Here is a 16,511-nt window from a genome sequence, read left to right as displayed (position 1 = left end):
TAGGTTTATTAGCTAGTTAGTTCAGGTTTACCCACCTGAACTAATGTAGAATTACTACTCGGTCTGTCTCTTGTTTGTATATAAATGAATGTCTCTGACAACTTAATGTTAGTTTTTAATTTAGTTTTACGATGTAGGTCTGGCGTTGACATATGCACAAGTATACGAAATGTCTCACTCCTGATTCAACTCATGTTCTATAGGAGATTGGCGATTCCTCCTGTTTCTCGTACAACCATATCAGAACAGAAGACCGTGTCACCCAGCTCTGATTCAAGATTGACTCGCATCTTTATCCCTTTTTTGTTCGTGATCATTATTTGAACTTTTTCGAAATGAAATGACAATAATCAAACATGCAGGCAGATTTTTTAAAAGTATTCGGAATTGACAGGGTGCCCCTTTGGAATAGTCGTCAGAAAAAGTGAGAAAAGGAAAGTTATGTAAGCTCTCACACAAAGCATTGAAGATTGGAATCTGAGTTTAAAAAAGCTACCCGTCTCCCAATGATAGGCAGGGATACACACCATGACACTAACTAGGAGCACTTGTCAGCTGTTAGGAAGCATTTCCTCTTAACACTACTATTGTTTCGGGTTTCGGCTTTTACAACAGAATAACAAAACAGCTTCAATTACGTCGATTAGACTCAGCGAAACTTTAACACCTATGATATTACGAGTGCTTTGCACGAGTCGAACTTCAAGAAGAAACTACTACAACAGTTGTGGACATACAGTAATTCAATACCACCAGCAAAGTCCAATGCTGGCAATGTCTGAGAAAATAATGTTCACTCATGGAATTTGGTCTTTGAATGGCTGGCGGGAAAATTCATTTATACTCCCGTTGCGCCCTCAGCTGAAACATGTTAAAATAACAAGGCAGATTTGTTGGAGAACCTCACAAGAATTATTGGGTTAGCACTGTATGTATTCTGGTATATTTACTTTAATTTTAATATAAATGTAAACATGCATGCTGTATAATATATTGTAATTTTAAAATATGTTAGCTGAGGATGCGAGGGGGGCAATTACACCTTGTGAAACAAGCAAGGAACTGTAAAAAAGGCTGGTATTTGAAAAAAATTGGCGATCACAGGAAAACCACAATTTATGTGGTATTATCATCAATATCCTTCAAAATTGACGTTCAAATGAAGGATTTGAAGAAACTATGAAAAAAGCAACAGTAATAGCAGAGGATTTTGATTTTTGCTCTTCAATTCAGTAGATCCCAGTGGAGTTGCGCCCCTACAAACAGCACAAAGGATGAATCCCACCTCTTTCGTTATTGCTACGTTTGTGCTGGTGAAAGTACCGTTTGTGCTATTGAAAGCAGCTTGGAGGATGAAGGTGCAGTCACTTCCACATGTCATGATACCATTAGATCCGATGACAAGAGCTGAAGCCCCCCCAGGCCAAGCCAACAACGTGAGGAAGATGGGCATGGTGGAAGGTAGTGTGGCTGAGCAGTCTAAGGCCCTGGATTTAGGCTCCAGTCTCTCTGGGGGCGTGGGTTCGAGTCCCACCACTGCCAAATGTTAGTGTTTTAAGACATGCAATACGATCAGTAAAAGCTCTTTTTGTTAGTCTGTTGAGAGGCTGCGTGAGGTGTTTAGAGATAGACATTCTAAAAGATAGGCTGTCAGCTTAACATCAAGGAAGAAAAAATATTTTGTTTTCTCAAGAGAAATTCTCTTTGGCACTTTCAGCTTTATGTAGGGAACAACGTCTGCCGAGATCACTTTTGAGCCAGTGCACATGGTAGTGTGGCGGCAAGTACATTTAATATTGGTGGGTAGCTGCGTCAGCATGCGTAGGCTGCAAAGGAACAAGTAATAGGTTTATTCCATGCTGAAAAAAAGAAGAAAGAGAACACAACGTTTCAGCCATGGAGCCTTCTTCAGGTGTGAGAGAGACAGGGCAGTAGGCAAAGGTAAAGTAGCGGGAGAACAAAGGTGGGGAGGGAGGAGGAGTGAGAGGCGGGAGCAGGGGACAGAAAGAGAGGCCAATCAAGAGGTGTGAAGTCAGAATGGGTGCAGAGAGGTGTGAAATGAAACTTCCAATGAATGGAGAAAATTTAAAAGAACAGTAGTCTGTCGTTAAGGGAAGGGAGAATGTGAATGTGTGATCCTAGCTGCAGAATAATTTTGGTTTCGGTGGTCTTTCTGAGTTCGGAAAACCGTCTTTGAGAACACAGACGGAGAGATTAGAGTGGTCGTGGCCGTCAGAGGTGAAATGAGAAACAATGGGCTTGGAAAGATCTTTAATCTTCACAGCCCTGACGTGTTCTCTGAAGCGGTCTCCGAGTCTCCTTCCTGTTTCTCCAATGTAGATGGTGGGGCATTTACTGCAAGAGATACAGTAAATAAAGTTGTTGGAGGTACAATATGCCATCTGGGTGATCTGGAATTGTCCTGAGGGGCCTTGAATGCATGTGGTGGTGGCTGTGTACTTGCAGGTTTGATACAGCGAGCTCTGTTGCAAGGGAAAGTTCCTGGTGTGAATGGTTGTTGGGGACGGTCAAGGGAGCTGTGAACAAGGAGGTTACGCAGATTAGGTGGTCGGCAATATGAGATGATAGGGCGATCAGAAAAGAGGGCCCCAATGGAGGGATCATCCTGTAGGATGGAAAAGTTGTGGTTAATGGTCGTGGGGATAGGAAGTGTGTTAGGGTGGTAAGGAAGCACCAAAGGAATGCGGTTGTTACGGCGGGAGTTCCTGATTGGGTTGATGGTCCTGGGGGTGTTTTTGGCTCGGGCAAGGGCCCTGTCAATCACACTGCTGGGGTATCCTCTGTTGATGAAAAAGGAGTACATTTCGAGGGCTTGGTTCTCGAAGTCGATGTCGTCGCTGCATAATCGTCGTAGCCTAAGGAACTGTGAAAAAGGAAGAGAGTTTTTAGTGTGGTTGGGGTGAAATGAGCTGTACAGGAGGTAGCTGTGTGAATCCGTGGGTTTGTAATAAACTGAAGTGGACAGTCGGGGGTAGTTGATGGAGAAGTTGATGTCTAGAAACGGAAGAGTAGTGGAAGATATGTTAACCGTATATTTGAGGGACAGGTGGAAGTTGGTGAAATGGTGCAGGAAGAACTCAAGCTGATCGTTGGAGCATGTGGCGGCACCGACGCAGTCATCAATATATCGTTTGTAGAGGTCAGGGACATAGCCAGTGTGCAAATAAATATTTATAATAGAATGTATAATTTAACACAGCAAAAATATATTGTATTTTGCACTATAATCAGATATTTCAAATGAAGCCCTCTGGATTTGATTACCCTTCTCACTTTACAAGCCCGAGCAGCTGATGCACCATGTGTCTTCCCATAAAAAGTCTTTGACTCCATACTATGGCTGTTGCAGTGCAGGCTCATATATGAGTAGAACAGGTGAACCTTCCAATGAACGAGGGGTTCCTTTTCACACAAGACTGATAGGAAACAGTCAAAACTTGCCACACCCGGACTGTTAAATTGATCAACCATTTTTAATAGCTGTGGAAATGCACTCACACTGTAGGATACGCACTCGGTGCGCCACAGGCATCACATTCACATGTCAAACACTTGTTTTCAGTAGCAGGTGATTTGGGATCCCCCAGTCTTCGCTTTATCATCCACGCAGTATGCCTGTTCCAGAGACATTTTCATTGTTGATAACTATGGGGGAAGAGCATGTAGATTCCAAAACACTCTACGGCAGCAGATGTGAGCAATTACCTGCTAGAAAAACAAATGTGTTCCCAGAAGCATATACTGCACAATTACCACAATATTTGTAAACATTTCCGATACATAACCACGTTATGTGCTCTACATTGTTCTATTTTGTACCGTGTGAGGAGAATACACACTCTATTACTGTTGTTGCTGAGCTTCGAGTCTCCTACTTATTTCTTCTACTAGCTTGCATAGAAAGTCATCGCCCTGCTTGTTGTCTATCACTTAATAAAAAGGTCAACGTAGAAAACGTTATTTATTACTGTGTGTTTATTTTGGGGCTTAATATTTACGTTTATAATTACACCCCAGGGTCAAGAAAACATTTTCATACTATTTTTTTAAATTAAAATTGGAAAGGCATGTTTAATTAAATGATTTTATTGATTCACAATCTGACAAAGCAAGACAGAACAAAAGCCTTCATGAAATCACATTCTCGAATGTATCCCCTTGCACTCAACAATCTAAGGAAGAACACGAAACCGCCTGTTATTAAAATTGTCACAGTTTTTTTATCGCTCTGAGGAGTTCTTGCTTCCCCCCCCCCCAAATATAGTCTTTCAGGGAATGCCATACCATTTCTATTGGATTTAAATCTGGGGATTCTGCTGGAGTTTTCACCCAGTTTATTTCCTCTGCTTTAAGTCTTCCCTTTGCTGCTGTGCGTTTCAGATCGTTGTCCTGACAGAAATGATGCCTGGATCCAAAGTGCTCCCTGATGTATGGGGCAGTAGATTGTTTGATCATGACTTCCTCGAAGAATTCCCGATCCATTATTCCTTTGAAATTAAGAAGTTGTCCTGGGCCTCTTCTAGATATTCCACCCCCAGCCATGGACCTTGAAAACTGTTTCAAAGCCACTGTTGTTTCATCAGTGAAAAGGGCATCATGAAATGCATCTCTCAGTTCAATCCATTGAAGAGCTTGCTTGAGCATTTCTTCAGTTTTTACCTTTATCTCCATCCCCAGCACTGGCTGGAGATGCTGTGTGTGTCCGAGCTCAGCGGTTATATAGGACAGGACTCGGCGTGCAGCAGGTGCGACTCATTGCTCTGTGCTGCCCGTGCGGAATACGCGTCTCCTCCCTCCACACACCACCACCTCACTAAACCGCCTTCATACTCCCCAGCGGCTATAACATCTCCATTTATTACATTTATTCTTCCCTCTTAACCCAGAAAACTCCCGGGATGTTTTTGTGAACCGGGAAAGCGTCTCTCTATTGGTGGTCACAAGTAGAAACAATGCACAAGCTGAAAGCAGGAAGTCAAAACACTCCTCCTCACTGTACGAGCACATCTGGGTCCAGAGTTCCGAAGACTCCTAAAAGTGAATTTCCAGATTCCTGAAAGGCATGTTAAAGTCCCCCATCCGTTCGTTTCAAATGCATAAATTGGATGAGTTCGGGTACTTTTCTGATGTATTTTAATAGTTTGGCACTGTAACGTGTTAAATATTTTACAAGCAAAATTTATCAACTTCACTTTCATGCGAGGTTTTGCGTGGATACAAAAACACCCCAGTGGGCAAAAGACGTATAATATACGTCTATTAAATGCATACCTTAGACGTCTAAATGTGGTCCACAATTCGTCTAGAATGAAATTCTAATATACGTCTATTGTTATACGTCAATTATACGTCTATGATTAGATGTACATTATACGTAAATGTTTGGAGTTCTATTATACGGATAAATTTAGAAGACTATTATACATATATGGTTGGAGTTCCGGATAACTTTAGAGGACTATTATACGTATATGGTTAGAGGTCTATTATACGTATATGGTTAGAGGTCTATTATACGGATAACTTTAGAGGACTATTATACGTATATGGTTAGAGGTCTATTATACGGATAACTTTAGAGGTCTATTATACGGATAACTTTAGAGGTCTATTATACGTATATGGTTAGAGGTCTATTATACGGATAACTTTAGAGGACTATTATACGTATATGGGTAGAGGTCTATTATACATCAAAGATAGGTTTTACAGGTGTAGAAACTAGTAAATCAAGCCAATGATTTGTTTTAGAAATTTATTCTGAAAATACACATTCACACCTGAAAAATATGTATTTCAAATTATACATTGTATACAATCAACAATCAACATATGGGCAATAACCATAAAAAACACAACTAGTCTTAAACTTCAGCTACAAATTCTGGTAACATGGCAATATACAGTATAGTAATGACAAACACAAACTAATTACATTAACACACTAACTCAAAACCTCATTTTGATTCAAATATAAATTTTAAAATGTACAACTTCTATATTTCCAAGAAAAAAAATATTACAATGGAAGTTAAGACGATTTTTGTCCACTATTTGCAAACCCTGTCTAATTGTCCTAACAGAACCAGAAACCTATTATTTTCAGTGTCCAGATCTACTGGCCCCCTGCCTTGCATATGCATTCGTCAAGTAACGTATTGCATGCTCCTTTATTTCTTTTTCTGTTGATGTAGGGTGGGACTTCAGCACCGCAGCTAGGAGAAACTTATATAATATTACTTCCCAAATAAATGACGATTAATATCTTCTTTAGTATAATCTCAAAAATGAAACGGTTTACTAAGCTCAAAGCTGATATAAATGTATAAAATTTAGCTTGCATCATAGCATTTGAGCAATAAAGTCTGTCCTAATTAAAGAGTACCCAAAGTTTGAAAGTACAACATAGAATAAGAATAATTAGAGAAACGGCAAAACGATTTTGTGTCATCTTCCCCATTCACACTATTTTTATGTGCCATTTTTTGCTTATTCACGTACTATTTTAATCAAAATAATATTAAGAAAGATCTGTTTGTATTCAGATAGTATTATTATTATTCATACTTACTCGTCAAAAGAGGATTGCTGAGATATCTGCGAATACTTCAATCTTCTACATTTGAAAAACGTGTCCAAAATGGTGACCAACGAATACTAGCAATGCATTGTGGTATATAACCGGAAAATATGCTGGGTTAGATATTTTCTCAACGTATGCATTTATTAATGTTGTCGATATTATGGTTGAAATTTAACATTGATAATACATCGCGGCTATGTGCCCCCCTGATGTGCAATTTTAACGCATGCAGTTAGTAAGGATAGGTCACTGTTGTAAGGTATTATATATAATGACATTATGGAATAGGATGGGGACAGGCCTGGCATCACGGGGGGAGGGAGGAGTGTCGCCCCTTCAGTTTTGGGCAAAAGGATTTACTTAACTTGCGCCCTAATAAAATAGTTGTACTTTGTCAATGGTCAGACAACACTAATTGACACTAACAGTCATTCGGACTGTTTGATGTGCAGGAGGACTCTCCGTCCAGGAAGGGCACGTACTGTATCAGTGTCGTTAGTGTGTCAACATTACGATCCTGTTTGCTCAGGTGGACCGATTCCTTGCAGTAGTTTATCATTATACTTAAAATCGTTATATAACTAGGACTAGTTATAGCAGTCTGTGCTTTCTGTTGGTTTTTACAACTATTTTTTCTTAACGATTCAGAACCTCCATTGATGTAGCTGCAAAAATGAATGCTTGTGGTACTTTTCGGTCCAGGCAATCCAAACCGCGAGAGTGACGAAAAATGTGAAACTGAACTTCATCGCAAATACCAGATCGCTAGTCTTTATCTTCTATCATGAAGCACTAATCAATGGCATAGCTGCGAGATTTCATTTGGGTAGCTGCACCGTACAGCTCCATTTCAACCGAAATATCAGAATTTCAGACGCCCCCTACAGATTTTTCCTTGGGCACCGGCTCTGATGGGGGACGGGGTGTCCAGGATATGGTATCAACTTTTTTTAAGAAAATAAAAATAGAAAATCTATAGGCACTCAAACATTTTACTTTGTGTTTTTCAGGCAGGGGGAAGACCCCTCCGCAAAACCCTTGTATGCAAAGCTGTGTAAATAAATTAATTACTGTGAAAATAATTTACTTCGTACACTATGCAGATTGCCGTATACTCCTAGATGCGGCACAAACAATGTATAAAAGCCTTTGGCACTGTCTTAGATGTGTTTTCGACGTTATATATGTATTTATTAATGTAGTCAATTTTACGGTTGCAATTCAACATTGATTATACGTCGCGGCAATATATATATACATATAGCTATATTATTGCTGTGATATATACGTATATTTGACGAATCACTGCCCACTGGGAAGCCAGTGTATCGGCTTGTTCCACACCCCCACACCTCACTGTGTACAGTAGAGCCTCCTGTCCTGACTGGAGAAGCTGATCCAGCTGTGCATGGAGAGAGAGCCAGGTTATCAGCTTGTTCCACACCCCCACCCCTCTCTGTGTACAGTAGATCCTCCTGTCCTGACTGGAGGAGCTTGAAGGCATCCTCTCACGAGGCTCCAGTAAATGTAGGGGTTTGTGCATTTACAGGGACAATTATTAATTGTAGCATTAAGTCAGAAAATGGCTTTGATGGCTATTAGAAAACCGACCTTGCGGGATAACTCAGCAACACACACACTCGGATACTAATACATTTATTAATGCATAAAATGAGCATTTAAACATAACAGATCTTATAGTGAGGGTTAGCAGAATACAAAAGGTATACATTCCATCACGAAGAGTTACAAACCAAGAGGGACATACATTCCGTATATCATTCATTTAGACCGTTTTGTAAATGAACTTTGTTACAACTTGTACATTAGATACTCAAAAGCAAGTACATGACTCATATGAATTAAATTGATATCAACTCTGGTTGAGGTAACAATTGAATTCTCGAGCTGTAATGCAGAACGTTGAATACTCGCCCGCTCTGTGGGGATTCAGATCTCCTGCAGACGCAAAGGAGCAGTGGCAGGCTGTTGCCGTGTCCAATCGGCGCTCTCTGGCCCGGTGCCAGGCAGTGTTGGTTCGACGTGAGAGAAGGAGAAGGAGGGAGAGATTTCTGCTGCGGTGTACTGCTGATGCTCTCTGAAGACCAGCTAGTTAGTGTTGGCTGAAACTAGCAGAGTTTGCACACAGAAAAGTGACTGCAGATCCGAGCAAGTCACACTCTTTAGACAGGAAGAAGACCGGTTCGTTCCCGATGTAGCGCGAGTCCTGAGTACTGATATTCAGCTGTCCACAGCTCTGACCATAGTTCACTCGATCAGGTGAGCGTTTGCGGTGGGTTCACGAGGCTTGCTGCTGGGCTAACCTCGGGTGGATCCTTTGGTTACATGCTGGCAACCTCCGTTCTCAACTCTTCGAACAAGGAAAAGTCCTGGCACTGGGACACACTGGCCGTTACGTGACTGTCTGAGCTGAGTCTGAGGATGTCCAGGAGGAGCTGGAGTTGTACCTGGAGGAACTACGGTCGCTCATTGGTTGGAAGATCCATGGGCATTCAAGAATCATTTTGTGACTAACTGGAACGATTAACAATTGTCCCAGTAAATGCACAAACCCCTACATTTATTGGTGCCTCGTGAGAGGATGCCTACATTTATTGGTGCCCCATGTGAGGATGAGTAACCATGCACTCTGACCTTGGGGTTGTAAACCACTTGGGATGAGACTCTCCCTTGGAATCTCCCAGACAGTGAGGCATCAGAGATGACCATTTGTTAGGGTGGTTGATGTGTCTCAGCTTTGGGAGTTGTTCCTTATCAGGACACTCTATCAGCTAGAAAAAACACCTTAAATGTGAACCAAATGGAATGACCTCTCTGTATCAAGCACCACTTGAGATGAGGGAGAGAGAGACTGGCAAGGGAGCAGCAAACTTAATTCCTGTATTTTAATAAACCTTGCTGCTACAATGGTCTCTCTCCTGTGTGAATGCACTGGTGGGCTATTAAGCTTCTTGACCGACTAAAACTCTTGCCACACTGACTGCAGCTGAACGGTCTCTCTCCTGTGTGAATGCGCTGGTGGGTTTTTAAGCCACCTGACCAACTAAAACTCTTGCCACACTGACTGCAGCTGAACGGTCTCTCTCCTGTGTGACTGCGCTTGTGCCTTTTTAAGCCACCTGACCAACTAAAACTCTTGCCACACTGACTGCAGCTGAATGGTCTCTCTCCTGTGTGACTACGCTGGTGTGATTTTAAGTAGCTTTTTAGACTAAAACTCTTCCCACACTGACTGCAGCTGAAAGGTCTCTCTCCTGTGTGAATGCGCCGGTGGGTTTTTAAGTCACATGATTGACTAAAACTCTTTCCACACTGACTGCAGCTGAATGGTCTCTCTCCTGTATGAATGTGCTGGTGGGCTATTAAGCTACTTGACCGACTAAAACTCTTCCCACACTGACTGCAGCTGAACGGTCTCTCTCCTGTGTGAATGCGCTGGTGGGTTTTAAAGTTACTTGATTGACTAAAACTCTTCCCACACTGACTGCAGATGAATGGTCTCTCTCCTGTGTGAATGCGCTGGTGGGTTTTTAAGTCACCTGACCGACTAAAACTCTTCCCACAATGACTACAGCTGAAAGGTCTCTCTCCTGTGTGAAGGTGCTGGTAGGGTTGTGAAATGCTAGACTGACAGAAACGCTGCTTCTCCCCGTGCCATAATGGCAGTTTGTCCACTCCATCTGAGCAAGGCCTTGAGTTATTCTTCCACAATCTCTGATTGTGCTGGGGTCTCTTATTCTGCAAATGCTCCATGGAATGGTCTTGCTCCGTGTGCTGAAACGGAGCTGTGTTTTCTCCACCGTGACCTTCAGTGTGCTGCTCAGCAGTGTGAATCATCTGGGGCTCGTTCTCCAGCTCTCTGAGTCTTAAACCATCCAGTTCATTCAGCTGTTCCTCTCTTTGGCCAAGAACAGTCATACTCTCCAGTTCAACAATTTTCTCAGTAACCAGATTATTAAACCTGTGTGTAAAATCATCAGATACTAAGGGATCATATGATTGTTTGAGACTCTGCAGTGACAGTCTCTCCACTTGAACAGAACAAGGCCTAATTATTATCAAGCCCTGTAGGAGCTGCTGTTGCTCCTCCCTGTACTGACTCTCCTCTGTGTGCTGTACATCAGTAATGTTCTCTTCACCAGGTACATCAGTCTGCTGCTCTGCAGGGTCAATCAACTTGGGATCCATATCCTGCTCTGTAAGATTTAAAACATCCAGTTCTTCACTGTGCTCTTGTACAGAGACACAGCCCAGTTCATTACAACCTTGTGTAATATTGATTGTGTCCAGATTATTCATCTTCTCTGTAAAATCATCACATACTAAGAGCCCAGGTGTCTCACTCTCAGGCTCTGTCTTCATCATGGCCACAGAGTCCAGATCCCTGACACTCTGTCTGCTGTCTATGTGCTGCTCACTAAGTGCCTCTTTCCCTTCTGCGGAAGTGAGCTCTGTCTCCTGCATCAGACTGGAGCCCCACTCCTCCTCACTGTGCTGCTGTTCAAGAAGAGCCCTTTCCCCAGCGTCGGAGAGAACACTGGCCTCTGAGCCTGTAAACACAGGCCAAGAAGACACGACCTTTATAAGGATAAACTATGTTATAGTTTTATACCTTTAGAGGTGGCTTCTCAAATCATTTTACAGAATGCCAACAACAAAAAATACACAAAATTAACACGATGAGAATACGCAGTTAGAGGAGACAGTAGACAGTGGTACTAAGTACAGTAGGAGCAGAGGGGTACAGAACAGTTAAATAAAGGCTCTTCTGAAGAAAAAGTTTTTAAGTCTGGATTTAGAGTTTAGAGACGTTGACTCTCTGATATCCTTGGGGAGAGAGTTCCAGAGCTTGGGGCAAAACAGGAGAAGGCCATGTCACCCATAGAGTGTAGACAGACTGGGGGACAAATAGTTGAACACAATTAGAAGAGCGAAGATTGCAAGGTAGGGAGTAGGGTGATAATATCAGACCAGTATGGAGGTGCCAAGCCAAGACATGGAGAGTCTTATAGGTGAGCAGGAGGATTTTTAAGTCGATATGAAACTTGACAGGAAGCCAGTGCTAGGACTCCAGGATAGGAGTAATGTGATCACTTGTACTAGACGTGGTCAGGGTTCTGGCTGCTGAATTTTGGACATACTGGAGTTTGTTCAATGTGGATTTAGAAACCCCAGAGAGTAGAGCATTACAGTAGTTGATTCAAGATTAGACAACACTTTTCAGCCATAGTTAGTGATAACATAGGGTGTAGTCGAGCAATATTTATGAGGTGAATGAAAGATGTTCTGACAACATGCTGCACATGTGGGTCGAACGTCAAATATCATCCCCAAGTTTTTCAATTTAGACTGAAGCTCAAGTACAAGACCATCTACAGATGGAGTTACACATTGGTCCTACAAAGGTGATGGGTGGTGCCAATAAGCATGACTTCAGTCACAGTTAAATGAAGGAAATTTTGAGTCACCCAAGTTTTTATATCGGGGATGCAAATAGAATAGAGACAGCCACATCAGCGTCAGGTTTGGTATGGATGTATATTTGAGTATCATCAGCATAGTAGTGACAGCTGAGGCCATGTGATCTAAAAAGCTTTAAACTACACACACGCATACAAGTACACTCACAAGCAATTTGGATTGTTTAAACATAGCGGAATATGTGGGTATAAGGGCATGTTCTGATTTAGCTTCGTCAGAAACCTAACTACCATGTAAAAAGTAAGACTACTGTAATAATATCACTATTACATTACATTTACATTGACACTGCACTGAGAGAGAGGGGGGTTAATACAGACACACCGACTGGACACTACAGGACATTAACACTGCACCGAAACAGAGGTTTATACAGACATGCTGACTGGACCGTACAGTAGATTAACACTGCATTGAGAAAGAGAGGGGTTAATGCAGACACACTGACTGACTGGACATTCCAGTACATTAACACTGCAATCAGAGAAAGGGTTTAATACACACACACTGACTGGACACTCCAGTACATTAACACTGCACTGAGAGGGATTAATACAGACACACTGACTGGACATAACAGTAAATTAACAGGGCACTGAGAGAGGGGTTAATAGATACATACGGACTAGACACTACAGCACATTAACACTGTACTGAGAGAGAGAGGGGTTAATACAGACATGGACAAACTGGAACTAAGAGCATATTACCACTGCACTGAGAGAGGGGTTAATACAGACACATTGACTGCACAACACAGTACATTAACACTGCATTGAGAGAAAGGGGTTAATAGACACACTGACTGCACATTACATTACTTTAAAACTGCACAGGTTAATACAGACCTGAGAGAGGCAGGTTAATACAGACACTGACTGGACACTGCAGGACATTAACACTGCAATCAGAGAAAGGGGTTAATACAGACACGGTGACTGACTGGGCACTACAGTGCATTAACACTGTACTGAGAAAGAGGGGTTAATACAGACACACTGTCTGCACACAGCAGGATATTAGTACTGCACTGAGAGAGGGGTTAATACAGACACATTGAATGGACATAACAGCACATAAACACTGCACAGAGAGAGGGGTTAATACAGACACACTGACTGGACATAACAGTACATTAACACTGCACTGAGAGAGGGGTTAACACAGACTGACTGGACACTACAGTACACTAACACTGCATTGAGAAAGAGAGGGGTTAATATAGACACACTGGATTAATATTCAAGGACTCAATACAGACACAGACCCTGGAAGACAGTAATACTTAAACCAATTAAATAATGTTTATATACACAATCATTAGTATACTTAGTAAAAATTTAGACCAATACAACGTAAATACAATATTTATAAATGTTCATGTGGATAGCTGCGTCAGCATGCATAGGCTGCAAAGGAACAAGTAATAGGTTCATTCCATGCTGAAAAAAAGGAGAGGAAAAACACGGCTCCACGGCCGAAACGTTGTGTTTTTTCTCTCTTCTTTTTTTCAGCATGGAATAAACCTATTACTTGTTCATTTAAAAATGTTGTTTCCTAATGACGTCGGAGTACAAATTGATTCAGTGAAACAATTGTTGAATGTGAACGAGGTATTTTCAGCACCGTAACCGGACAAAACAGTTCAGTTTTCAGTAAAGAATCCCGTTGCTACATCACACAAGTCTTTCCCACGTCACTCTGCATCTCGCCACTATATTCTCACCACTGAGGAAAGTTTTTTTTTATGACACTTTGATAGTTTGTTAGATAACGAGAATGTTTACTCTTGCGAGATGTTTTCTTTAAAATAAAGTTTATTTTAAAAAAAAATCTCACCAGTGAGAAAGTTATAGACACTGGTTTTAAACACACTGACTTCATACAAGTCACCACACTGACCTGAGAGCTGCAGTTCCGTGTCCATTTCTTCTTTTATTTCTGCAGTGACTTCACAGGGAAGCGTGTGTCCAACACGATCTGTCTGTTCCTTATCTCCTCCTGCTCCCGACTCCTTCTCCCTCAGCTGCAATCTCCACTTCAGGCTCTCGTTTTCCTTCTTCAGCTGCGCCATTTCACTCCCGACACTGTCCTCCACACACTGCGTGATTTTAAACACAGCACGTCTCACCAGAGTTTGGGAGACGCTGCAGAGTTTGTCTTGAAACTCGTCCTCAGAGTCAGACATCCTGTTTCGGAAAACTTCTGACACTTCATACACGATCGATTTGAGCAACACCTGCATGAAAGAGTCAAGCTGGGTTTGCAGATTTAACAAGCACTCCGCCATCCTTCTTCAGAGTCGGTCAGAAACAAAGGCTGACTTGCGATGTTTAAACAGAACAGCTTCTTTATTTTTATTCTTCACAGATTCTGTTGTCAGGTCTGTGCTCTGTTCAAGCATAAACACAACCAACAAGACGCTACGTTTTCAGAAACTGAAGTTATTAAAAAAACAACTTCTTTCTTTACCTAAAGAAAATGATTCAATCACCTACACGTGGGTGAAATATATGCAGTGTTGCGCAGTATGATGACGTCATTCGTTAACGTGGCGGCGACTTCAAGACAATCGAGAAGCGGAGCTGAGAAAGAGGAGTCTCTGCAGCCGGATATAAACTTCACTGCACCTCCTATCGCCACCTAGTGAAGAGGGGTGAATCACCTGCGACTTGCGCCGTTCGTAACTGAATTTTGTGAAACGCAACAGATTTATTTTTTTGCCCTTCCACAACCCTCCTCCCCAACGAAAACGTCTCAAGCGGATTTCTGTTTTACATCTCCCTGTGCAGGTTTTTGGTTAAAGAAAAAAAAATCCGTCATTTTCTTGGCAGCTGGCAGTATTTCTTCTGCACCGATAAGCAAGATTTGTATTTCCCCAAAAAGTGTCTATTGTGGGACAAATATTCAGGAAGTTTATCACATTCTCTCTTGTGCGTTAGACTTTCAGCAAGGAAAAGTGAAATTTTTATGATCCATAGACTTGAAGTACAACGTAAAATTGTTTTATACTGTATATACTTTGTACCAAGATCTCTCAGAAACAAAAACAAAACAATAATAATAAGAAGAAGAAGGCAGTCTCTCCTATTTCTGTGAATGAACCATATATATATATACAACAAAGAATATGCATGTTAGCTGTTTATATAAAATGCAAAAAAGACTGGCAAAAATACAGAAGCAGAATTGTCAAGTGGCAGAAAAAAACTTGGGCCAATTGAAGATGGTATAGTAGGCTGACACCAGGAACACTTGGCCCACAAACAGCAACAGTATCAGATGTAGCTGCAGTGTATTGGCTTGTGGAAACATATTTACCTGTGTTAATACAGTTCTTCTAAATGGACAGAGAAACATGAACAGACCTAAACTTAACAATTAGTTTCAGTCGCTAAAACTAGAAGTAATGATACTCCAGGAGCTGCTGAAACTCACAATCTCAGCATGACTCTGCTGTATAAGTATGCTGACCTATTGCACCACCGGAGCAGCGTGAGTCCCTCTCCTCACACAGACTGATGCTGCACAAACAGGGTGAAACAAGCAGGGTTTCAGCTGTGGATCCATCTCCACATGAGGGAAGGGGACAGTAATACAGCAAGGAAAAGACAGGAGAAGACACTGAAAGTAATGTGCTCACTGCAAAAGAGGAAGGAGAGATGTGGTCAGACATAAAACAGATTGGTGAATAATTTGAAGCGACTTTTTTGTTGTCAATCAGCACATGGTTTTTCCTTCATCTGTCTTCCTGTGGAGGACATGACGGGAAAGGGAGAGGACATGAATCTCATGTACAGGGGGATACTGAGGTGTGTCAGGGTGAACGGTTCCCTCATGATCTTCTTTCCCGTGACCAGGTGAGTGTGGCAGGGTTGCCCTCTGTCTGCCCTGCTCTTCTCCTTGGTGACTGAGCCCTTGGGCCTGGCGATCCGCAGGAAGGAGGGGGTGCGCGGGGTCACCTTGCCTTGGAGAGCTGCCACCTCACTGATCTATTAGTATGCCAGTGACACCACAATGATGTTGACAGAGGTGGCGGAGATCCAGTCCACCTTGGAGGTGGTTCAGGCCTACTGTGCTGCCTCTGGCACCAGGGTTAACCTGGAGAAGCCCGAGGTCTTTCTGGTGAAGAAGGCAGACACTGCCCTGCTCCTTGGCTACCCTTCAAGGTGGAGACGGGTCACCTGAAGGTCCTCGGAGTCTATATTGCTACTGATGAGTAGGCCACTGGGCTTCTGCTGTGGAAGGAGAAGCTCGTTAAGATAAGAGTCAGACTTGGCAGGTGGAGACGCAGGTCCCTGATCTCGAAGGGAAGGGTCCTGTTGGTCAAAATGCTGTGCCTGTCCACCCTGTGGTACCCTCTATCTGGATGCCTCTTCCCGAGAGGATTGAGAGAGAGATTCAA

The 16,511-nt window shown here is 42.3% G+C and overlaps 1 non-coding gene and 1 pseudogene across 1 annotated transcript; one reads left to right on the top strand and one right to left on the bottom strand.

The window, feature by feature from the left end:
• LOC148826663 (uncharacterized) overlaps positions 1-14,396 on the bottom strand; it is an 85,451-nt pseudogene extending 71,055 nt beyond the window's left edge.
• On the top strand, positions 1,461-1,542 carry trnal-uag (transfer RNA leucine (anticodon UAG)). Its single transcript has one exon. It is a non-coding gene; the product is annotated as a tRNA-Leu (tRNA).
• Positions 14,397-16,511: the final 2,115 nt, after the last annotated feature.

This window comes from Atractosteus spatula, chromosome 10, assembly GCF_055471065.1.
Source record: "Atractosteus spatula isolate fAtrSpa1 chromosome 10, fAtrSpa1.hap1, whole genome shotgun sequence".
In the NCBI taxonomy this organism is placed as follows: domain Eukaryota; kingdom Metazoa; phylum Chordata; class Actinopteri; order Semionotiformes; family Lepisosteidae; genus Atractosteus; species Atractosteus spatula.
The sequence above is the reverse complement of the archived record's forward strand: the minus strand, read 5'-3'. Positions and strand labels throughout refer to the sequence as shown.